At 42.7% G+C, this 25,982-nt stretch overlaps 2 long non-coding RNA genes across 2 annotated transcripts in view; both read right to left on the reverse strand.

The window, feature by feature from the left end:
• The window catches only part of LOC309338159, a 599,378-nt gene that overhangs the window by 482,387 nt on the left and 91,009 nt on the right, over window positions 1-25,982 (reverse strand). Inside the window, exon 2 of the long non-coding RNA XR_014154771.1 lies at window positions 15,890-16,110. This is a non-coding gene — a long non-coding RNA (uncharacterized lncRNA). The remainder of the gene's footprint in view (window positions 1-15,889; window positions 16,111-25,982) is intronic.
• Window positions 608-15,445, reverse strand: LOC309338097. The gene is made up of 3 exons (XR_014154700.1): window positions 15,007-15,445; window positions 7,605-7,664; window positions 608-1,007 (listed from the first exon to the last, which is right to left on the reverse strand). It is a non-coding gene; the product is annotated as an uncharacterized lncRNA (long non-coding RNA).

A 25,982-nucleotide genomic window follows, 5' to 3' on the forward strand; every position in this document is an offset into this window, starting at 1 on the left:
GCAAGTGTTCATAACAGAGAGGGGGGTTAATGCATGCCTCAGCCCAGCAGTATCCCATTAAATCTCATTTTATTTCATTCTGTTTGAGCTTAAGTGTTCCCTGTGTGAGAAAACAAAATAATAGACCCTGACAGCAAGGGAGACTTACACTGCGCAACATCAGGTATGAGGAACCTGAGTGGTGTTGACTACAATGTCAGTCATCCTTGACAATTGGCCATACTAGCTGGGTCTGATGGGAACTGAAGTCCACCATTGTCTAGCCATTAAAAGTCTTATCGTCCATGGATTTGCCTAAATCCCTTTTCAGATTGTCCAAGTTGGTAGCCCTCACTACTTCTTGTGGGAGCACTGTGTGAAGCACTTCCCTTTGTCACTCTTGAATCTTCAAACATTCAGCTTCTACTGTCATGGAAGAGAGAGAGAAATGTCTCTATCCCCTTTCTCTGCAAGCTTCTGTGAAGTTATTTAGGATGGTTTGGAGGTGTGAGCACCTTATATTCGGCCCAGAAACCAACTGGCAGCCAAGTAACTACAGGGATCCACGAAGGATCCCTGTAGTTACTTGGCTGCCAGTTGGTTTCTGGAGTGCTGCTGGCCACCCCTAATGGCACCATCACCTCTGCTAATCAAGACTCAAATAATATTTAAATGCACATTCCTCAAACTGCACACAGGAAACAATGTTCAAAGTTGAACATAAAAGTTTTGCTCAGCTAATTTTCCAGAGGTGGTCATACCCCATAATAAAATTCTTTTCACGCAACATGGCATACTATATCCTTTGAGAGCTAATGATATTCTGCAGCTGGGGCAGCATGAATCTGAGTTTGTTTGGGGGGCTCTCTCTCTCTTTCTCTCTCTCTGTGCTCTGAGTTATTTACTTCCAAAAGAGAATTCTCCATGGCAACTAGCCAAAGGGGCTTGTCTCTTTAGTGTGTGAAATGTGAGCAGATACAAACTTGACACCATATTTCATCCCATCGTCTTCCTTCATGTCTGCATTCCTGGAGGTAAATTATGGGGTGTCGCCAACCATTCAAAGGTGACAAGAAGCAGTTGTAGAAAAAGAAAAAGAAAGTTTGAGAAAATGGAGGAAAAAGATTAACTATTTCAAAACACTCTAAGTAAGAAATTTTGAGCTATCATAAGTTTTAGAAAGAAAAAATCATTCTCTCTCATTCTCTCTCTCTCTTTCTTTCTCTCTCCCTCCCACCCTGTCCCCAATTAGGTTCTGGGCAAACACTGTGAAGTACTTATTCATGCAACTCACAATGAACTTACAGGTCACACAAGCATTTATTTGCTGTTAAATTGGACTACTACAATGTGTCCTATGTGGGGCTGCCTTTGAAGACTTCAGCCGGCTTAAAAAGCAGTGGTAAAAGTTTTGACTAGAGCATTTTTACTGCAATAACAGTGTATTGTAAACATTAATCATAGAGTTGGAAGGGACCACGAGGGTCATCTAGTCCAACCCCCCCCCCCCCCGCAATGCAGGAATCTTTTGCCCAATGTGGGGCTTGAACCCACAACCCTCTCAAGAATCTCATGCTCTACCTACTGAGCTAAGGGCATGATGCTTACCATGTTCCTAAAAGGTCCACTATCAAATAAGCAAGAATTTAAAAAGGGGAAAGGAATGGGGAGTGGAAAGGAAAGCGAGCAAATCTAGATCATTTCTTTCCTTTTTAAAAAAGTACTCTAATTCCCATCAGCCTGAACCAGCATGGTCACAGGTCAGGGATGATGGGCACTGCAGTCCAGCAATAACTGGAGGGCACACTGCTTCCTCATGGCTGAAGTAGCAGATCTGACTGGAGAAAGCATCCTTGCTTGAGAGATGTTGCAGCTGGAAAAGATACATAGGTAAAAAGCCTGACATGATTTAAGGGAACTTTGTATATGTACTTCAAAGTAGGTTGTCAAAATCTGATTGGTAACTGGGGATATTCCAGCTGCGATCTGAGAGCAAAATGTAATTCTGGGAAATAAATTGTAACCCAATGTTATGAGGTTCAGCTATGTGAGCTGGTCCAAAAACAGCTATCTAAAACAGGCTTCAAAGGGTGAAACGGCAGCACCAGGCTCTCTTGGGAGGAGCTCATCTGCATAAGACACCTGCTGTTTTTGCTAAAGTCAGTCACACAGGAGGAGGGTCTCTTCCACCACCACCCATCCATACACTTTAATTTTCCATCAAATTGTTTCTGGCACAAGTAGGCGGAGAAATTTTGTGTTCAGAAAATGGCATTTTGTGTGAGTGGCACTGACCAAAGTTGTCGTCTGAAACAGCTTGAAGGTACAGTGGTACCTTGGGTTACAGACGCTTCAGGTTACAAATGCTTCAGGTTACAGACACTGCTAATCCAGAAATAGTAGCTCGGGTTAAGAACTTTGCTTCAGGATGAGAACAGAAATCGTGCTCTGGCGGCGCGGTGGCAGCAGGAGGCCCCATTAGCTAAAGTGGTGCTTCAGGTTAAGAACAGTTTCAGGTTAAGAACGGACCTCCGGAACGAATTAAGTTCTTAACCCGAGGTACCACTGTACTAGGTTGGGGGAGCCTGGAGTAGATAGTACTGGACTTAAGAGGGACCAGATGAGTCTGGTTCAGTTTTCAAGGCAGCATCTCCTGCTCTTGGCTTAATTTTGCTGCTTGGTTGTATTGGAGGCTACATATTAGCACATTCTTCACATTCTCACCACAAAGTGGCCCTCCGTCAAGACATGCACAATAGCACAGTGGAGAGGCAGGAGGCCAAGGGCGGGCGAGATTCCTAAATCCAAGTCCTGCAACCGTATCGCTGCCGTTGTTTCTTAGGCAAGCATCCAGCAGATCTCAAAGAGCCAGGCTCCTCTGCTCCAAAGGGGAAAGGAGACTCTGGCCTCTCAGCTGGCAAACGTGGGAGGAAAGATCCTCCCCAAAATATCCCCACAATCGTAAAACTGGAGGTACACGCCGTGCTTCCAAGCTGTACTTGAAGGCTTGCAGCTTGCAACATTTTCATAACTTGGAAAATGTCCTGACAGCTGGATTAACTGCCGAGATAACAGAAGTAAAGGCAGGCACTCTTCCGTGTGTGTGTGTGTGTGTGTGTGTGTGTGTGTGTGTGTGTGTGTTCGTTTGGAGCATCATAAAACAAGCCTTCAAATTTCCTAACCAATTTATCAGAAACCAAACCTCAATTCTAAGACAAAATGATTGGGGGGGGGGGCCTTGAGAGAAAGGGGAGAGAGAGAGAGAGAGAGAGAGAGAGAGAGAGAGAGAGAACACCTAGGGAGCACACTCTTGTGTGACCAGCTTCACAAAACTGGTTTGAATAAGAACTGAAATATTCTTTCTGCCAAAGTTGTAGTGAATTATCCCCATTTTTTTAAAAAAACAACAACACCTAAACTCAAATATCTACCATTTAGATAGTCTCAAATCCCTTCCAAACAACAACAACAACAACAGATGGCCACCCATCCTCTGCTTAAAAAACCTCCAAGGAAGGAGGGTCCACAACTTTGAAGAGAGCCCATTCCACTGTCAAACGGCTCTTCCCATCAGAAAGTTCTTCCTGATGTTTAGTCAGAATCTTCTTTCTTGTAGCTTGAAGCCGGTGGTTTGAGCCCTGCCCTCCAGAACAGGAGAAAACAAGCTTGCTCTATCTGCCAGGTGACAGCTCTTTAGATATTTGACCTATTTCACCCAAAAAATGTCAGGGGGTCCAATAATGAATCTCCCACTTCACATCTAGTTTGGCCCTCAATTCTACAGTTTTAGCAAAATAACAAACTCTGTATCTACACTGTATTTTTTATTTTATTTTTTGCCAGCAAGGACTGTCTGATTAAGTACTTGCTTGTATGTGTGCTTTTTTTCCAATGACTAAAACCCCTGTGCACCAAAGCAGAATTATAATAAATGTCTGACCTGGCTGGAATGCAGAAAGGTTGAATGTATAAATTTTCAGGTGTGAAGTTAGACATTACTATATATCGGGTCCTCCCTTAAAGAGGGCATGTATTGCAGTGAGACCTGGAAACCGACACCCTGTGTTGTGGGTGGGTACGATTGGTCAGCCACAACACCATCTTTTCAGCTCTTTTGCTGAATTTGTACTGTTCTGTTCCATTTGGAACAGTTTTGTGTATTTTAGCATTGTAATGATTTTATTTGTTTTTATAATTGTATATTTTGGTGTTGCAACCCACCCTAGGACCTTCCAGACTGCAACAGAGCATGTACAGTGTACATACAGAGTTTATTTGGGGGGGATGAAATATCTCAAACAGAGTGGTGGGTTAATTCCGTTTTTGTTTGTTCTGCGGTGCTTCCCTAATGCTACCTCATTATTGCTGTCTATAGAGAGGCTATAGAACAACAAAAGCGAGACGAAAATGAACCACGGCATTTGTGGTAGAAAGAGTTGCAGGATTTCAGCATTAATGGGATATGTACTGCTTAAAAATGAAGCAATGTGACCAACTCCAAAACTTTCGCAGGCATGAAGAGTAGTGAAAGCAGGATTGTGTGTGACCACCCTGATAGCATTGTGAGTGCAAGTCATCATGAATAATCATGCAATGAAAAGGTATGTCTATAGGGGCCCCTCGTGCTGAAGGGCAAGTAAGAAATGGTGTCAATAAATGTATATGAGGATCAGTGAGGCATATAAGTTAACATTCAAAGACTCAGTCCAAGGAAAACTTACCATGTACTAGATGGTGGATTAGGGAAAACAGGGAATGGTCGTTACATTTTGCCACATAGTGGGGATTAGGCCCGTGGCAACAGTGGCAAAGAGGAGGGGAACCCACTCAGAAAAGGGGTTTACTGAAGATAAAAGATAAAGGTAAAGGACCCCTGGATGGTTAAGTGCATTCAAAGGCGACTATGGGGTTGCAGCACTCATCTCGCTTTCAGGTCGAGGGAGCTGGCGTTTGTGCACAGACAGCTTTCCAGGTCATGTGGCCAGCAGGACTAAACTGTTTCTGGTGCGACAGAACACCTTGACAGAAACCAGAGCACACGGAAACGCCGTTCACCTTCCCACCGCAGCGGTACCTATTTATCTACTTGCGCTGGCGTGCTTTCAAACTGCTAGGTTGGCAGGAGCTGGGACAGAGCAACAGGAGCTCACCCTGTTGCGGGGATTCGAACCACCGACCTTCTGATCAGCAAGCCCAAGAGGCTCAGTGGGATCTAGCCCTAGAGCTACAAACCCTGGTCCTACCATTGTGATACACCCTGCCCTCCTGCTTCATCTCCAGATCTCCAGCTATGACAGAGTGCTTCCCCTCCTACATAGGGAGAGAAGGATTGGGAAAATATAACGTTTCCACTAATGTAGGGAACTGAAAGACTAGAAAACAAGGGATGGGATCTGGAAAATATCTTATTACCAGGAAAGTATGAGTGTGTGTGTGTGTGTGTGTGTGTGTGTGTGTTTGATTTGTGTGTACAAGCCCCAAGTCAATGAAATCAAGATTGCCCTCCCAGTACAGCTCCTCAAGTTCCAGTGATCCATTTGTGTTTAAGCAAGAAGTTGAAGTAATTCAGACAGCAGCACAGTGCGTGTCAAGTTCTGTTTACTTAGCTACTCAAATTAACAGCCTTTGGAAGTGCCTCAGTAATTGATGGCAAATCAAGCTCTTTTGCTTTCTTTAGGATAGGGCTGGATTGCAGCTTGGTTGTAAATAAATACACATTTCTACTCCAAATATGTCATCTGGAGTCCTGAGCTATTGTTAAGAATTCCTGGATCGCTTGCATGAGTATGAATTAATAAATCCAGTGAGTCAAAGTTATGTACCCACCCAGGGGGATACAAATCCTCTTGGACAGGATTAGCCTTTAGCCCACCCCCCGCCCTCCCAAACAATTTATGAATGTTAATAGGTTTTTATATTTAAACTGTTTTTTCCCTCCTCCTCAAGAAATATGTGCATAAAAGCAGCCTTTTGTCATTGCTGAAGTGGCACCATAGCAAGACGGAGAAAATCTCAAGCATGGATAGCGTAGCTGCCATTTTCCTGATAAGGCAACATAGCCAAACTTCCATGAGTGTATCAAAAGACCCCAGCCACTCTCTTCCTTCACACCATCACCACTGGAATACAGATCCTCCAAGTGTTCCTATTTTCCAGGGTTTACAGAAGTCATCATGGTTTCTGATTTGATCCTTGAATGTCCTGCTTTTCCTTAAGAGGTCCCTACAGTGGTACCTTGGGTTAAGAACTTAATTCATTCTGGAGGTCTGTTCTTAACCTGAAACTGTTCTTAACCTGAAGCACCACTTTAGCTAATGGGGCCTCCTGCCATGCCACTGCCGCACAAATTCTGTTCTCATACTGAAGCAAAGTTCTTAACCCGAGGTACTATTTCTGGGTTAGCGGAATCTGTAACCTGAAGCGTCTGTAACCTGAAGTGTCTGTAACCCAAGGTATCACTGTATTTTTATTGGAGAAATGTTGGAGGGTATTGAGCTATGCGATCCCTGAGCCAAGGAGATAAGTAACTATACAACCTTTAGAAGACATCTGAAGGCAGCCCTGCATGGGGAAATTTTCACGTTTAATGTTTTGTTAAGTTTTTCTATATGTTGGAAGCCACCCAGAGTGTCTGAGTCAACCTAGTCAGATGGGTGGGTTTAAATATTAGTAATAGTACAGTGGGACCTTGGTTGTCGAACGTAATCCATTCCAGAAGACCGTTTGACTTCCCAAACATCCGACAACCGAGGCGCAAAGGGCTCTGGGCAATTTCGATGGGGGAAATGAGAAAACATGCCTCGGAAGCCGTTCGACTTCCGAGGCGCATTCGAAAATGGAAGCAATTACTTCCAGGTTTTCGGCGTTTGGATTCCAAAACGTTTGGCTTCTGAGATGCTTGAAAACCAAGGTTCCACTGTATTATTATTACTATTATTATTATCAAATAGGACAATCCTATTTTCATCAGAGAAATGCTGGAGGGTATGGGAATGCTCAGTTCACATTGTTTATTAGGGACAGGATGTGACATTGCGCTCTATTTCCCTACTGAATACAATCTGACTGTTCCTTGTTGGGGTGTTGAGGCCTCACCCCTCATCCTGTGGCCTACCAGCCCCTCAAGAGCCTCTCCAAACAGCACATTCCCCCTGCTAGATATTGTTTACATTGGATATTGTGTATACTGACCTGGGGAGCTTTCCAGAGTCTTAGGCAGACCATTTTCCTATCACCAGATCCTTTTTAACAGGAGATGCTGGGGACTGAAACTGGGGCGTTCTGCAAGCCAAGCAGCTGCTCTGCCATGAGCTATATCCTTTCCCTCATAAAATTCTAGCTTTGCTTTCAGGAGATCTCAAAATAACAGTCTATGGAAAGTGAGCCCTGAACTGATAAAAGTACATAGGTCTCTTTGCAAAGCAACTGCAAAATTGTTAACTTGAGCATTTTTTTTTTTTTCTGGCTTCAAATGGCTATGGAGGGTACTTCCCTTACTGGAAACACAAAGTTAATGAGACAGTTCACCAAATAAATATTTATGGTACATATGGAGTGGTTTTTGTTGCTTTTGTAAAACAAAACAAAACAGGAGCTTACTTTTCCAAAAGTTCTGGAGTACTTACTGTCCATAACCCATGATAATGTGAAGTGTGATGATGAACAGCTAATATTTTTTTCCAGGACTGAAAAAAAAGGGGGATAGGAAGATTATTCGCTGAAATAAACACCCATTCTGCGAAAATGAAGGAAATTTGGCAGGCAGGCTAGAGGTTTTTCAACCTAGTTCAAGAGCAGACTTTGATTGAACACACTGTTCAAATATCATAAGATAAAACGAAAATGTAAACAGCATCCAGGATGAAATGAAACCCAACTGGGAAGAGTTCATTTGTGCTTTAATGAGCTGGTTCTTTATTTAAAAAATAACCTGACTTTGGAAATATGTAACGTGTCCAATAAACACATAGTTCAGTTCGCCTTATGGGTCTGCTGGCCATGCTTCCTACTGATCTCCTGAGGACTAGTCTGGTGAGATTAGTGGGCGCACATGGAGATTAATGTGATCTGCTGTGTGTTCTCTGCTGACCATCCCTATATACTTCAAAAGTCCACTTAATTGGTTCTTGTAAGTAGCTATTAAAAAAATAAGGTCACTTAATCCTAGCTACGTTTCCTAATTCTAACTAACAATCCAACTAACCAGGAACATAAAAGGAGCCTTTTGCTGGATCAGGGGGCCAACCAGATAGGAGGATCCAAGTGCTCTTTTCCCTCCTGCAGTTTCCACCAACTGGTTTTCAGAAGCATGCTGCCTCCAGCAGTGGAGGAATAACATGGCCTATAATGGTTAAAGGTAAAGGGACCCCTGACCATTAGATTCTGTCGTGGCCGACTCTGGGGTTGCGGCGCTCATCTCGCTTTATTGACCGAGGGAGCCGGCGTACTGCTTCCGGGTCATGTGGCCAGCATGACTAAGCCGCTTCTGGTGAACCAGAGCAGCGCATGGAAACGCCGCTTACCTTCCCGCCGGAGTGGTACCTATTTATCTACTTGCACTTTGATGTGCTTTCGAACTGCTAGGTTGGCAGGAGCAGGGGCCGAGCAACGGGAGCTCACCCCATTGCAGGGATTCGAACAGCCGACCTTCTGATTGGCAAGTCCTAGGCTCTGTGGTTTAATCCACAAAGCCACCCGCGTCCAGCCATCAATAGCCTTGTCCAGGAGGGTTTGCCTTAAATAAAAAGAAAAACCCTAATGAAATGGGTTGTGCCTGTTTATGGGTGACATCACTTCCCAGCAGCCCTAGACTGGGGCTCGAGAGCACAAGTGACCAACAGTTGTAGCACAGTTCTCCCCAGGCAGGGAAGAAAGACAAAACCCCTCTCGGCTGTTGATTGATTCATACCCTCCAAGTGTCCCGATTTTCCAGGGACAGTTCCAGAATTACATAAGCCACCCTGGCTTCTGATTTGATCCTGGAATGCCCTTATTTCCCAGCTTTGGGAGGAGGACAGTCACTTGTCCCAAAAGGTGGTGGTGAGGGAGCATCCCATTGCCTCTCCATGGCCACTGCTGCTGGTTTCCTCCTTGGGCAGCTCATAGTGGTTGCTGGAGAGCTGGCGAGGGGGAAGAGAGGCCGCCGCTGCCATGGCCCACCCGATGCGTCAGGTCTGAGGAGCAGGCAGGGCCATGGGAAGAAAGAGGGAGCAGAGCTCAGGGAGTCTTGGTTTAAATAATAATGATCTTTGTGCATCTGCATCTACTCTTGCCCCTTTCTCAAATTTATTTATTGGTGCGTGTTCTTCTTTTTGTACATCGACCAAAGAATAAAATAAAATGAGGATTAATGGGTTTTCTCAGGACAGTGGAGTTCATGTGTGCTTGGTCCTTTGGTGTAAGGGTGATGGCACTCTCCCTGCTTATGATAGGAAATACGTTGGGGGGACACACAAAAATGGGGGGGGTCCAGGTGAGTCAGATGTCCAGGAGTGAGATATGTCCCCATTTTCACATGAGAAATGTTGTGGGGTGTGTTAACCAGGCTGATCTCCCACTTGCTTGAAAAGAGGGCTTGAAACATCATAGGAATCTTCAATCACCTGTCCAGTGAATGAAGCCAAAATTACCAGGGACAGGCCTGAATGTGAAGGGATGCCGGGGGATAGTTCTGTATCTGAAAGTGTCTTCTTGCTAGCTCCATGCTGACTGACCCTTAAAGCTTCATTTTCCATCCTGATATACCCACAGTGGGGGGTTGAAGCACAGCTCTGACAGGCCAGTTTTCGAAACCACGGAATGCAAATAAGTCCCTGAAATTTCTCCCACATTTTTCGGCACACCACCAGAGTGATTTAAAGTGTGGTGAAATGGTTGTCTTTCACCCAACTCCTCCATTGTTTTCTTATGAGAGAAGGGTTTTTTGTTTTTTTCCTAACTTGCGCTGGCAACTGTGCATAAGGAACCAAGGAGATATACCATATGTGTCTCAGCTTAGTTATTCGAATGTGAAGAGAAACACTCCCCAATCCAGCAGGGGTGGGGACTAGGATGGCCATGTGCCCTATTTTACAGAGGACAATCCTCTGGCTGAAGGGCTTCCAGAGGACAATCCTCTGTTTGAAGGACTCTCTGAGCCAAGTCTGGATTAAAGATAAAGAAGCACAAGAAGGGAGAGAGGGGGGGCTTCAAACATCAGCAGTTCACTTGAGGCCTCTGGTGCAAGTGATCTGTCCTGCCTCTGGCAAACCACTGGGCGGGGGGGGAGAAGAGTGTGGAAGAAAGAGAAGATGGAGAGACAGGAGGAGAGGAGAGAGGGAGAGAGGAGGAGGCAGAAAGGAAAAGGGAAAAGAGAGAGGGAAAGAGGAGGGTAGGAGAAATTGAGACAAAAGGAGATGCCAGGGATCGAATGGTGGCACATCTCATTTCAGCACCTGAGGTGAAACCGGAAGGTGCTATTCTGCCCTGCCTCCACTCCCAATGAAGCTTCCTGTTATGTACTGAAGTTCTCACCCTGGGCCAGCAGGGGTACTGTACTATACTGTAGATAGTTTTCACTCAGGTCCACATATGCAAATAAGGGATCAATAGTGACGTTCAGTGATTGGATAGTTACAGAAAATGGTTACTGTTGTGTTCTAGTGGAGCTCTATATAAGCAGGCTGGCTGAACCCTTCAGTTCAGTTCTGTTCTGGCCTGTGAATAAACAAGAGCTGTTTGAAGAATCGCTGTGTCGTCTGATATGTTCACCCACAAAGTAACACTTCCCTTAACAGCAAAGCAGTGGCAGATTCAGGCAAGATATCATGGAGCGCACAATATCTCGTGAGATTTTGGTGAGATCTTGATTCAGTGCCCTTTCTCCAGCAGAGGCAGAGGTGACTGGGCAAGGTGCATGCAGGGACACTGTCTCTTGGGCTTCCGCCGCCTGAGCCTATCTCCTGAACCTAGGTGGGCCCTGAACCTGGGAACTCCATACCATAATAGCTGAGCAAGAGAGATCCTCATTCCAGCTACAAGTTTGTCACTTTCTTTGGGAATAGGAAACCCTATCAGGAGGAAGGGTCACTGAAGTACATACAATATGTACATCAGCCCTTATAAACATATACGGTACATACATGCGCATGCACACATCTTGGCAGTTGTGAACAAGCCTCCCTATTTGGGAGGAGAGGGAGGACCAAAAAACAACAACCCCCATTTAATTTGTTTCAGACGGTGGGATTTACTCACCGAGAAGTCCAAGAAATGGTACAAAGGTATAAATGTAAATGTTGCCTTTGGCGTGACCTTTGTAATATGCATGTGCTCTCTCTCCTTCCTCTCTCTTCTGCCTTCCTCGGTTCTGCTGGCCCTGAGCCAAGAACTACATAACTTCTCTGGCAGAAAACCAGTGGGGGGGAGGTGGGGGGGACAACATTTAAAAATTCACCTTTTCCTTTCTTCAGGAGCTCCTCAGGGATCCTGTTAAAACTGTCTGACTTGTCTGCTATAGTTTAGGAGCCACCTTGCCGGCTCAGCTGTCAGCTATTATGGTATGAAGCGTCCAGAAACAACATCCCTCTCCCTCTTGTTTTCTCTTTCTCCCCCCACCCTCCATCTCTTTTTTTATCCTATTACGTTCAAGGACGTCCATCACTTAACTTTGAAAAAAGAAGAAGCTTCCTCTGTCTCAAATAAATTTCCCTCTCTCCCTGCCCCACAGCTTAACAGGACCAAATTCCAGCATGCTTGAAACAGTGATACGTGTCAAGGCAAGCCGTCAAGGCTCATGGGCCCAATATTTATTTGCTGGTGATTATTATTTACACAGCGCCAATGAAGCACAGGATGCTTTGCAGTGCAATCTAAGCTAAAGAAAGAGACTGGTCCCTGCCCCAGTTTGGGTACAGGCGTTTTGAATGAGGTCGGTCCCATTACAGAGGAGGGAGAAAGTCAATCCCCTTTGCATCTAAAGGTGAACCTACCTAGATAATACGCAAACCGTAACCCATCCATTCTTTGAAATTCACACTTTTGCAATGCAGGTCTGAAGAGTGATGTGTACAAAAATGAATATACAGTCATACCTCTTGTTACGTTTGCTTCATCTTACGTTTTTTCAGGTTGCGTCACTTGGCGACCCGGAAGTACCAGAAAGGGTTACTTCTGGGTTTCGCCGCTCGTGCATGCATGCAAAATGACATGCGCAGATGTGGGTTGTGTTCCTTTCATGTTGCGAATGGGCCTCCAGAACAGATCCCGTTCACAACCAGAGGTACCACTGGACTGTGATAAATGCATTAAAATGCAAATATTAATGTAGCTAACATACTAGAATATGCTACAGTATAGGAAACTGCTTTTCAAAAAAAAATTATATTAGGCGAATTACATAGTGACCAAATGTAACATCTGTAAGCTTCTTTACATAATATTTTATGTATTAGCTAATATTATTTGAACTCCAATTGAGTTACAATTCTCAGAGTGGTTTATCAATTAATGCCTCTTCCCAGGGAACTCTGAGAATTGTAGAGCTGTGAGGAGAAGAGGGTGTCCCAACAACTCTTAGCACCCATTACAAACTGTATACGGTTGAAGCCTACAAGAGTGGCCGGGGTAACCCAGTCAGATGGGTAGGGTACAAATAGTAAAGGATTATTATTATTATTATTATTATTATTATTATTATTATTATTGCAGTGCCCAGGATTATTTGAGATAAGCCACAATTGTTTAAAGTGATATAACAGTGCTTCAAATGTATGGAGGGGCCCGAAAATATAGATCTAACCTGTAAAGCAGGTTTGACAGCATCTTAGCCGGCCCTGCTATTAGGCGGAGTGCCTCAGGTAACAGATGCTGGGGAAGCAGCAACAGCAGCTGTGCCTCCTGAGCCCTCAGGCCTCTGTTGGAGATCAAAGTTGTGCATGCCACAGGCCTGTCATGCACCCTCTAAATTGGATTGTCATCAGGTGCACCGGAGGATGCTATTCTAAGGCTAGTGTTGAAGTAAGACTTAACTGACAGTGCAGTCAGCTTCCATACCTGGGAGAGAGGCTAGCATCTTGTCCTTTGCCTCAGGCAGCAAAATGTAATGAATGGCATGGTGGGGGAACACACTTGTTGAGCAATACGTTCCCCATATTTGTTTTCACCGATATATTTAACAGGCTCCAGACGCAGTTATAAATAATAACTACAGAATGCTTATTTTTAAAAAATTGTTTTAGGTACCTAACTTGCATTATTTTGCTATGAATGAAATGGTATGGAACCCACGGCCATTTCAGGAAGCTGGTTGCTGTTACTCTTGAAATATATCACTAAGAATGTGTGACTCATCTGAAAAATGTCATAAAGCTACTTGCTAATAAATCTCTCACCACTGACGGTGCAGCCCTATGGATTGCAGATTTTTAGATTTATTATTTCTGGGAATTGCCAATGCTTATATTGGCCCTTTAATTTCTGATTTAGTTTTCATCTTCAAAGTTTTTTGGGGGAAATATTTACCGGTATGTGTAGGATTCTGGCATAAGAGTAGCCGAGGTCTTTCAAAGTATAATTCAATAGCATCTCAGTTATTCCTTCCCTACCTTCCCAGAAGTGTGAATTTAACCATAAGCAATGCAATTCTAGGACTTGCCGATCGCATGGTCGGCAGTTCGAATCCCCGCGGTGGGGTGAGCTCCCGTCTTTCTGTCCCAGCTCCTGCCCACCTAGTAGTTCAAAAGCACCCTTAAGTGCAAGTAGATAAATAGGTACCGCTTTATAGCGGGAAGGTAAACGGCGTTTCCGTGTGCTGTGCTGGTGCTGGCTCGCCAGAGCAGCTTCGTCACACTGGCCACGTGACCCGGAAGTGTCTCCGGACAGCGCTGGCTCCCGGCCTCTTAAGTGAGATGAGCGCACAACCCTAGAGTCGGTCACGACTGGCCCGTACAGGCAGGGGTACCTTTACCTTTAATGCAATTCAGGATTGCATTCAGGATATATATTTTTCCACCAAGTTCTGGATTTGACCCTTTACTATATTTCTGCTTGTTAGTTAGTTCAACACTGGTAGTCATATTTGTATTATGGGTGTGTGTTTCTTCTGTTCTATTCTGGAATTCACATCTTGCCAGGTCTTTGTATTTATGTCCTTTGGAGATAGTGTGAATTGACACTTCCTCTCAGAGTAAGTTTCTACAATCTATATTTATGGGCCTCTGAGATTCCTCTTTATTTTAAGAATATTCCCAGTAGCAGAGCTAGCCAACATAGTGCCCTCTGGATGTTTTTGGACGGCAGTTCATATCATCCCCATCCAGTAGCCCTGCTGATGGGGTTGCTTGACTGACAACATCTGACATCATTGTTAAAACACCTGCACTGGCTGCCTGAGCCAGGTTCTAATGGATTATATTAATTTACAAATCCCTGAACAACTTAGGCTCAGGGTACCTCAGGGTACCTGAACTCTTATATCGCATCTTGAATACTGAGACCATTTGCTGGAGCATCACTGGTCATTCCCCAAGGAGGCAAGGCTCATCAACAAGGAACCGAGCCTCTAGTGTCATTGGCCCAGTCCTGTGGAACACTCTGCCACTAGATATTCAGCAGGTGCCTTCTGTTTCAACTTTTAAACACCAGCTGAAAACTCTTCTATTCCATCAGGATTATACAGGCAATTAAAATTACATCTTTCCACCTGGAGATACCAAGAATTGAGCATGGGACCTTTTTACACGCAAAGCACTGTTTTTGTTTGTTTGTTTGTTTACATTATTTATAGACTTGGGGAGGGGGAGAAAGTGAATTAAAAATAGAGCACAGCACAATAAAACACAGCATTAAAACACCAAATACAACTGAAAACGTATCAAAGACAATAGAGAGCAAGGAAGGGGGGAAACATTAGAATCTAAAATCTTATTTAGAAGGCTTCGGGAAATCAAAAGGTATTTCCTTAGTGTTGAAAAGACATTAAAAGAGGAGCCGGGAATATCCTGCCGATTGCTGCAGCAAGGCGCTGTTTTAGGACTTCTGTTTCCTCACCTGGGTTGAATGAAAACTGGAAGCAGAGCTGGACTGATCTTCGGTTTGAAATTCATTCAGATTCCCAAAGCATGTTTTGCAACAGCCATTTCATCGCTTGCACGAATTTAAACTGCCAGGAGGTCGGACTCTGCAAGGAAAGATCCATTTTGCCTTTGCATGTGGCGCCCTGGGGAGGGGGAAGGGGGAACATGACACCCAAGTCAGCAGTGGTCAAGTACCGCATCACAGTTTCCTGCAGCTGTCACTGCAAGAACAGACTCATCCTGTAGTCAGCTGGGCAACTGGCTTCTCCAGGAGGTCTACGAACAGGGGCTCTCTCATGCGGCATATTTTCAGCTCACACCGTAGACACTTCAGGCATCTCTGCCATCTCAACCGTGTCAGCACATCTGACTTCCTACATGGCTTCTGCTCCACCATCTGTAAAAAGGTCAATTTCTTTGCTCATCCAAACCCGGCAGACAAGCTAATTTTGGCACCAAGTCAGGGGGTATGCTGGATTTCTTTACAGGCTTCTCAAATGTCTGTGCTGTTGTGGCCTGGTACAAAAGGCTGGGTCCTAAACCCATCGGTGAATGGTTTTTGAGAAAATGGAGGGGAAAGTGGTCTTGTGCTCATGTTCTGCTCACTGGTTTCCCACAGGTATCAGGTTGGCCGCCACAAGAACTGAGTGCTGGACTAAGATGGGCCATTCGCCGGATCCAGCTGTTCCTATGTTCTTATAAAATCCAAGAAGCAAAGATCACCAGTGCTGAAGCAATGATTCTTCAATATCAACTTTGTTGGACTGGTCATGTTGTGCGGATGCCTGGTGATCGTCTGCCAAAGCAACTACTCTATTCCGAACTTAAAAATGGAAAGCCTAATGCTGGTGGTCAACAAAAGAGGTTCAAAGACTTTCTCAAGGCAAATCTTTAAAAATGTAGTATAAACACCAACAACTGAGAAACACTGGCCTGCCAGCGCTCCAATTGGAGAACAGCCTTTACCAAAGGTGTCATGGGCTTTGAAGACGCTCGAACTCAGGACGCAAGGGAGAAACGTGCTAAGAGGAAGGCACGCTTAGCAAACCCTCGCCGTGATCAACTCCTTCCCGGAAACCTATGTCCCCACTGTGGAAGGATGTGTGGATCTGGAATTGGCCTCCACAGTCATTACATACTCACTGTTAAAATTGTCAAAACAAAACAAATTCCTTCCAGTAGCACCTTAAAGACCAACTAAGTCAGTTCTTGGTATGAGCTTTCGTGTGCATGCACACTTCTTCAGATACACATGCACACTTCAGAAGTGTGCATGCACACGAAAGCTCATACCAAGAACTGACTTAGTTGGTCTTTAAGGTGCTACTGGAAGGAATTTGTTTTGTTTTGACTATGGCAGACCAACACGGCTACTTATCTGTAACTGTTAAAATTGTGTTTATGGAAGACAACCTTACTCGGCTACGAGTGATTGCCAAAGAAGAAGAAGAAGAAATCCATCAAAGAGGGCCTATATGATCCTGGTTTGATTGTACAGGGACAAATTGCAAGCAACCCCATACCACAGCAGTTTCCACATGGGTCACATCGCACAGACAAAATGGTGGCAGAGAAACGGCCTTCGACATAGTTGCTGCCATGACATACTCATTTAAAATGGCCTGTAGGCCATATCTGCTTCATTGCCCAAAGTTACCCTATAAAGCAGGCGGGGATGACTGTCAGCAAAGCTTTGGGAGAGACTGCATTTTCCTTCCAATGTAACACAAGTAAAAACACTGCTACTTCTCTACACTCAGTTCTCCTTTTCCTGAAATGGCTTTAGTCTTAAAACCTAGCCCATTGTGGCACTGTTGCATGTGTTTAGTTTCAGCCTCTGAGATTCCCCCCCCCCCAATAACTTAGTAAGATTATATCTGACTTTTCATTTGAAATGCCTTTCAGTTTGCAGCAGAAAGAATAAACGAATCTATAAACTGTGACTTTCTGAGAGCTTAGTGGTCAATTAGAAGCAAGGGAAAATCTTTTGACACTTTCCATCGTGCAAACAGTGACTGGCTCCCTGACAGCTCGGCTAAGTCAAAAGCAGATTTAAAACAATAGCCTGGGCTGAACCAATGCGTGAGCTACCCACACAAGAGAAAACTAGAGCGGGACTCAAATGTGTGCTTGAAAAATATTTCTGGCATGAAGAGTAGTTCTCAGGAAATTATGTTTCCAAATATTTATTCTGATCCACCAGACTCTCTATCGTTCCCACTCTTTTTTTAAGTTTTTGATTCTTCAACATCTTCCATTCCTTTTTCTTTTCTTTAAACAAACTCCCCTACCTTCTGCCCTCTCTGACTCTTATTATGTTGGTTAATTTGACCATGTATATAACACAATGAGTTTCACAACCCATTCCTCAGTGGTTGCAACTTTTATTTTATTCCAGTTTTGCAGAGATCCGGAGGTGCACTAGCATTTCCATATCTATAGACAAAACCGAGTCCCTTACAAAACCAAATAAATTCAATTAGAGGATCTAATGGTAATCTATAACCCGTTCTTGTTTTTATTTCATTTATTTCCTCTTTCCAAACATTCCTTATTTTTGCAGCTTTTAACTCTTGTTGGTTGCATGTTTTTAACACAATTTCCCCTATGACTTTTGTTTCTGAACTTTTTTTTTAAATGTAGGGCAGCTTATGAAAATCATAATCTAGTGCAAGTGGATAAGGGAGCTGCAAATTGGCCAGAGGTGAATAGCCTCGGAGTGCACAGTCTAAATAAAAACGTAAAAGCCCTGCTAGATTTTTACTTTTTGAAATATGGTAACCCTAGCCTATGGGAAGCCTGAAAGCAGGACATGAGTGCATTGGTCCTGCTCCCACTTGTGAGTCTCAGGAACTGATATTTATTTGCTGGGGGGAGGTACTCTGTCTGCACACATAAAGCAAATATTGCAAAGACGTCCGAAGTTTCCAGTGCTCTTTTATCCAAAGGATGCAGACCCTTCTAAGTGTTCCTATTTTCCAGGGACAGTCCCGGATTTACAGAAGCCTTCCTGGTTTCTGATTTGATCCTGGAATGTTCTGCTTTTCCTTAGGACATCCCTATTTTCATCAGAGAAAAGTTGGAAGATATGGAGTTATGTGACACACACATAAGAAACTATGTACAGATAGGTAGCCGTGTTGGTCTGCCATAGTCAAAACAAAACAAATTCCTTCCAGTAGCACCTTAAAGACTGAAGAAGTGTGCATGCACACGAAAGCTCATACCAAGAACTGACTTAGTTGGTCTTTAAGGTGCTACTGGAAGGAATTTGTTTTGTTTTGACTATGGCAGACCAACACGGCTACCTATCTGTAACTGGAACTATGGAAGGCACCACATTGAGCCGCATGAAATGGAAGTCCATCAACCTGTGTATCTGAAGAAGTGTGCATGCACACGAAAGCTCATACCAAGAACTGACTTAGTTGGTCTTTAAGGTGCTACTGGAAGGAATTTGTTTTATAAGAAACTATGCAACCTTTAAGTAACTATGCAACATTTAGAAGACATTTTAAGGCAACTCTGTATAGGGAAGCTTTTTAATGTTTTATTGTTTTATTATGTTTTTATATATGTTGGAAGCTGCCCAGAGTGGCTAGGACAACCCAGTCAGATGGGTGGGTTATAAATAATAAAGTTTTGTTGTTATAGAATAGGACACCCCTATTTTCATCAGAAAAATGTCAGAGGGTATGAGGATGTTCAGTCTAGTAGTGCTCTCTCTCTAACTTCTGATTGGTCAGGGAAGTGGGAACATGTAACTCTGTCTTGAAATACGGCCCTTTGCAAAACAGAATGACAAAAGTGTGTTGCCTTCTGCTATTTCAGCTATTTTGCCTGCTGTCCTCCCATTCATGAATTTGCTTCTAGCGTCTGAACTCGTTGGCCTCTGTTTGATCACTTTAACGGCTTCTGGCATAAGCTTTCCAAGGCTACTATTGCCCTTCATTCCTTGTTGCGTGGAAAGAGAGAGAGAAAGCAAAGGGCGATTAAATGGCTCGCATTCCTGGAGTCAGTAACCTTCAGGGCATCAGAAACCCCAATGATCAACTCTGGCATCAACATGCAATGCAGTAAAAATAGAATAGCTTATAATTGCAAAGGAGGCAATTGATTGCTTTGCTAAGGCCATGAGAAATGGAGCTTGTTATTCTAACCTCTGCATTAAATGCCTATCCTGGCTTAAGAGGACAGAAAGGGAATTTATGCATTGTTTCGCTCCGACCTGAATCCCTTCCACCAACCGGTCCCCTCTGATCAAGTTCAAGAGCACCTCCAGAACCGAAATAAATAACAAGGGGGAAATCGGGCAGCCTTGTCGTGTTCCTTTTTCAATTTTGAACTCTTCTGTGACCACATTGTTAACTATTAGTTTAGCCTTTTGTTCTGAATATATTGCGTCAATCCCATTCTCAAACCCCCGTCCCACTCCCATTTCATTCAAATTTCCCTTCATAAATTTCCAAGAAATATTGTCAAAGGCCTTCTCCGCGTCTATGAAAATTAACACTGCTTTTGTATTTATATCTGTTTGCAAAAGTTCCAAAACGTCAATAATGTTCCTAGTATTTGCAAACATATGTCTGCCTGGGAGAAAGCCTGCCTGGTCTTTATGAATTACTTCATTAAGAACTCTTTTAAATCTACTTGCCAAAATGTCTGCAAATATTTTGTAATCCACATTCAGAAGGGAGATGGGACGGTAGTTTTTAAGTTGTGTCTTTTCAGCTTCAGATTTTGGTATCAATGTGATAAAAGCTTCCTTCCACGATTCCGGCGCCTTCTTCCCTTCCATAATTTCATTACAGACCTCCATCAATGGTTGGATCAGATAGTCTTTTAGTGTCTTATAATACTTGGAGGTCAGACCGTCTGGCCCTGGAGATTTGCCCAATTGCATGTTCTGGATAGCTTGTTCAATCTCTTGCTGTGTTATTTTGTTGTTCAGGATTAATCTGTTTTTTTGTGACAACTTTGTTAGTCCATTTCTTTCCAAAAATTGTTTAATCTCAACCTCATCTTGCGGCCCTTGAGTGTATAATTTTTTAAAGTATCTCTGGAAGCACTTTCTAATTTCCATGGGGTTCTGGATATTTCTTCCTTCAATTTCTAGGTTTGTAACTGTATTTAGTTTCTGTCTCTTCTTCAACTGCCAGGCTAGCAGTTTCCCACATTTGTTTGCCGATTCAAAAGTTTTTTGTTTCATTAATTTAATCTTCCATTCTATTTCTTGGTTTATCAATTTGGAGTATTGAGCTTGATACAATTTAATTTCTCTCAGAATCGGCTGTGACTTCGGATTTGATCTTAATTTCTTCTCCAATTCTTTGATTTTCTGCAAAATCTTATCCTTCCTTTCATTTTGTGTTCTTTTCTTTACAGTGTTCTGTTGTATCAAGAACCCCCTCATGACAGCTTTGCTTGCGTCCCAGATAGTTCTTTTTTCCACCGTAGTGTTCATATTTATTTCAAAATAATCCTTTAGAGTTTTTTGGGCCTTCTTGACAATCTCCTGATCTCTAAACAAGCTATCATTCATCTTCCATCTAAAGGAACCGGTTGGCAAAAATGTCATATCCATCTTCAGCGCATTATGGTCGGAGCAGGTCTTTGGGCAGATTTCCACTTTTCTGACCTTGGGTGCCAGACCTCTAGATATCCATATTTGGTCGATTCTTGTCCAAGTCAGTTGGGCTTCAGAGAAGAATGTTCCCTCTCTTCCCAGGGGGTTCTTAGTTCTCCAAATGTCAATCCAGTCCATATTGTCTGCCATTTCAAAAAAGGTCTTTGGCAGTCTGCCGTCTTTTGTAACATTTTGATTTTGTGACTTATCCATGTTTGTCGATACGACCCCATTCATATCTCCCATCATAATGATGTTGTTGTAGTCCAGATAGTCCAGCATAATCTCATGCAACTTCTTGTAAAATTCCGATTTCCCGTCATTTGGTGCATAAATTCCTAATATCAAAATCTTTTCTCCTTGATATTGTATCTCAATTCCTAATATTCTTCCATGTTCGTCTTTGAATAAGAGTTTAGGTGACAGGCTCTCTTTTGCATATATCACCACTCCTCGCTTCTTTACTCTGTCCGAAGATATGAATTCTTGACCAAGTCTTTTGTTTATTAACACCTTTCTATGGAGCCTAGTCACATGTGTTTCTTGTAAGCAGATAATATCCAATTGTTCTTTTTTTAATATATGAAAAATTTTCCTCCTTTTTTCCGGGATGTTGCAGCCATTAATGTTCCAGCTCAAAAGTTGCAGAGACATCCTGAATAAATCTGGTTATTTTTCAGGGGGTGGTATCTTATTCAGAAGATCTTGCAGATGACCTAGTTTTGACTCTGCAGGAGCCAGAATCTAGTACGAAAAGAGTATTACAACTGATACAGGATTTTGGTCGGGTGGCAGGATTTAAATTAAATAAACAGAAAACTAAAGTGTTGGGAAAAAATTTGACAGATACAGAGTCGGAAAGGTTTCAGAGAGAAACAGAACTAACTATGGTTAAAAAAGTAAAATACCTAGGGGTAAACATATCAGCAAAAAACCTGAGTCTATTTAAGGATAATTATGAAAAATGTTGGTCTGAAATTAAGAGAGACTTGGATAGTTGGACAAAATTGAAGCTTTCTTTGTTAGGCCGAATTGCTGCTATCAAGATGAATGTATTGCCAAAAATGTTGTTTTTGTTTCAAACATTACAGATCGTGGACAAAACGGAGTGCTTCCGGAAGTGGCAGAAAGATATATCCAGATTTGTCTGGCAGGGCAAAAAGCCCAGAATTAAGTTTAAGATATTAACAGATGCGAAAGAAAGAGGGGGCTTTGCCCTGCCAGACTTAAAGTTGTATTATGAAGCCGCAGCTTTTTGCTGGCTAAAAGACTGGCTACTTCTCGAAGACACTGACGTGTTGGACTTGGAAGGTTTTAACAATGCTTTTGGTTGGCATGCATACCTATGGTATGACAAAGTTAAGATCAATAAGGCCTTTAAGAACCATATTGTCAGGAAAGCAGTGTTTAATGTCTGGACAAAATACAAAGACTTACTGGAAAATAAAACTCCAAGGTGGCTCTCACCTCTGGAGGCTAAGGCCCTAAAAAGACCCAATATGGAGGCTAAATGGCCAAAATATTGGGAAATATTAGAAAAAGATGGAGACAATTGGAAATTGCAGAGTTTAGAGAAAATGAAGGATAAGGTGCGAGACTGGTTACATTATGCTCAGATTAAAGAAGTTTTTAAAAATGATAAAAAGTTAGGGTTCCAGGTGGAGAAATCGAAGTTAGAAACTGAATTGTTAGAACCAAAGACTAAGGTATTATCTAGAATGTATAACTTGCTGTTAAAATGGAATACACAAGACGAAATGGTCAAATCGGTTATGATAAAATGGGCACAGGACATTGGGCATAACATTATGTTTGAGGACTGGGAAAGGTTGTGGACCACTGGGCTGAACTTCACCGCATGTAATGCTCTGAAGGAAAATGTAATGAAAATGATATATAGATGGTACATGACCCCAGTTAAACTTGCCAAAATATACCATTTGTCTGATAATAAATGTTGGAAATGTAAAGAAAACGAAGGAACATTCTTTCACCTCTGGTGGACATGCCCTAAGGTGAAGGTCTTCTGGGAAATGATATATAATGAGCTGAAAAAGGTATTTAAGTATACCTTCACTAAGAAACCAGAGGCCTTCCTTCTGGGTATTGTCGGCCAGAAGGTGTTAAAGAAGGACCGAACATTCTTTATGTATGCAACAACGGCAGCAAGGATACTCATCGCAAAAAACTGGAAAACTCAAGATCTACCCACACTGGAAGAGTGGCAGATGCAACTGATGGACTATATGCAACTGGCCGAGATGACAGGCAGAATCCGTAACCTGGGAGAAGAGAAGATGGAGGAAGACTGGGAGAAATTCAAGAAGTATCTACAAAAACATTGTAATTTGGTTGAATGCTAAGAAGGATGCTAGATTATAAAAAACTGGCCACCACTAAATTAGATTTGAAATTTGATGATAAGTGAGACTAAAGAAAATATAAAATTTTTTGGAAGAAGTGCTAGATTATATTTGAATGAGTGGACATGAGATTGTAAACAAGTTGATAATTTGTTTGGAAAAAACTTTTAACGATGTAAATGGGAGCGGGAGACGTGAGGAAGTCCAAAGAAGTGATGAAATTATGTCTGTGATAGAAGTAAGACTGTTTATTATTTGTGCATTTATATTTAAAAACTTTAATAAATATTTATAAAAAAAAAAAAAAAAAAAGGGAATTTATGCAGAGGGCTGTGACTGGTCAAATAGGCTTCGCCTTCAGAAATGAAATGGATAGATGGTGTCATCGTTGGCAGCGGCACTAGAAAATCACTGCAGAAACAGGGAAGCAATCGAAAAAGAAACATCAAAGCAATTACCAGGGGCCTCTTGCACTTCGTCTTGTTAACATGTTAAATGTTGGCTCATGCTATTGGACTATCTGGTCTAATATCATCATCACATTATCAGTGTATATGACACTTTACTTGCAGAGTTACAAAGACAACATTGACATATATGGATAACAACAAGGAAAAACAGAAGGTGGGGGGGAAGAGAGGATAATGTTGGTAAATGCTGTTATACATTAAACTTGGGAACAGTTTGGAAAGAGGATTAAAGAGATAGGATTCTGCCTTATATTGAGTCACTCCAGCGTAGGTTAGTGCAGAATGCAGCAAGCAGATTTGATTGAACTGAAATCTGGGACAAGAAGGCATGAACATACCATATTTTTCGCTCCATAAGACGCACCTGACCATAAGACGCACCTAGTTTTTAGAGGGGGAATGCAAGGAAAAAATATTCTTTAAAGGGGTATTCACTGACGGGCTGCCCTTCTCCCTCCTTGGGGAAAAGCCCCCAAGAGCTCCACACGGCTCTTGGGGGCTTTTCCGGGAGGTGGGGGAAGGGACTGAGGGGCTAAGCCAGAAGCCAGAACAGCAAGAAGCCAGCGCTGCACAGCGATCCCTCTCGCTGTTCTGGCTTCTGGTATAGCCGTGCGAAGCCTCTTCAGGGCAGCATGATGAAGGCTCCCCGTGCCCTGAAGAGGCTTCACACGGCTAAGTCAGAAGCTAGAACAGCGAGAGGGAGCGCTGTTCTGGCTTCTGGGATAGCTGCGCAGCCTGCATTCGCTCCATAACACACACACACACATTTCCCCTTACTTTTTAGGAGGGAAAAAGTGTGTCTTATAAAGCGGAAAATACGGTAATCACATCAGTTCTGGCCTGACTGCACTGGCCACCAATTTGTTTCTAGGTGTAATTCAAAGTGTTAGTTTTGATCATTAAATACGATTCTGAAGGCTCTCTCTTTCCCATATAAATCTGCCTAGACCCTGAGATCATCATGTGAGGCCCTTCTCTGCATGCTTTCTCATTTTCTTTTCTGTAGCAGCTTCCCACCTATAGACTGCTCTCCCCAGGGAGGCCTGCCTAGCACCAAATCGCCTTTGTTTTCCCCAGACATTTGGGTAGACTGACTGACCTACTGACTGACTGACATTTGGGTGGCAAATTTTCTGTTTCACAATTTAAAATATTCATTTATACAACCTTAAAATATCAATGACTTCCCTCCTTATCTTTCCGTGGTTCATTTTATATAGCATAAATCCCTGCATATTTTTTATAAACTAAACCAGTATTGCATTAATACTTCCATCAAAACTTATTTACACTGTTGAATTTATCTTAATTCTGCCAGCGTTTTCAAGTGTACACAATTCCCCCCCCCATATATTCAATAAACATTTTCCAATCTTCTTTAAACAAATGTTCTTCCTGTTCTCTTATTCTATACATTAGATCCGCAAGCATATTCCATCAGTTTAAGTTGCCATTCTTCTTTGGTTGGGACGTCGCTTGTTTTCCATTTTGGGGCTAATGAAATGTGGGTCACCGTAGTAGCATACATAAATAACCTTTTTTGAAACCTGGGTATGTTTCTACTGTGCTTGTGTATTTTTATTACTGTATCTTATGCTAGTTGTAAATCACTTTGGGATAGCTCAGTTGGTTAGAGCAGGATGCTGATAATACCAAGGTTGCAAGTTTGAGGGATAGCTGCATATTACTGCATTTATGAAATAATTCATAAATTCAATAAACTGAACCTAACCTAAATATTCTCTTGGTACAGTATCTTATCAGGATAAATCCCTATCTCAGGATCCCAGCTAGAATGAAATTATTACCTTTGTGTGGCTGACAATAGTGTCAGAACTCGAGAAGAAGGAAGTTTCATGAAAATATATCACTCTAGTTACCGCGGTTCTGGCAGCAACCTTGTAAAAGAGCAATGAATGACACCCACACACACACTCTGAGGCAGACAAAAGCAGGCCGATCATAAATCTCTCTCAACTATGTGTGGATTGTCAGTTCCAGAAGTATCACTTCACATTTCCACTGTCATTTTTATCATTGTTCAAATGTCTGTGCTGTCAGCAAGAATTATTTGAATTGTCAGGAATACAGGGTTTTCTGCCTCGCAGTTTCAGTTCAGCCAAATCAACTGTTGCACCAGAAGTCCTCGTGGGAAATGGCAGTACCCTTGTCTGTTATTAGATGGCTTTCATGGAGCATATAGTTAAACTGTGGGATCTACTGCCACAATACATAGTGGCAACTATCAACTTTGAAGGGGCAGTAAGCTTCTGAATATCAGCTGCTGGAAACCACGAAAGGGGAGGGCTTCCCATAGGCACCTGGTTGGCCATTGTGAGAACAGGATTCTGGACTAGATGAGCCATGGGTCTGATTTTATGTCCTTACATTAGTCAAATTAATTGAGAATAAGGCTATCAATGGTTACTGGTCATGATCAGTACACTATCTCCAGTATCAGAAACATCACACTCAGCTCTGATGTTGAAGA

Source organism: Podarcis erhardii (genome assembly GCF_964252035.2).
Source record: "Podarcis erhardii genome assembly, chromosome: 3".
Taxonomy (NCBI): Eukaryota; Metazoa; Chordata; class Lepidosauria; order Squamata; family Lacertidae; genus Podarcis; species Podarcis erhardii.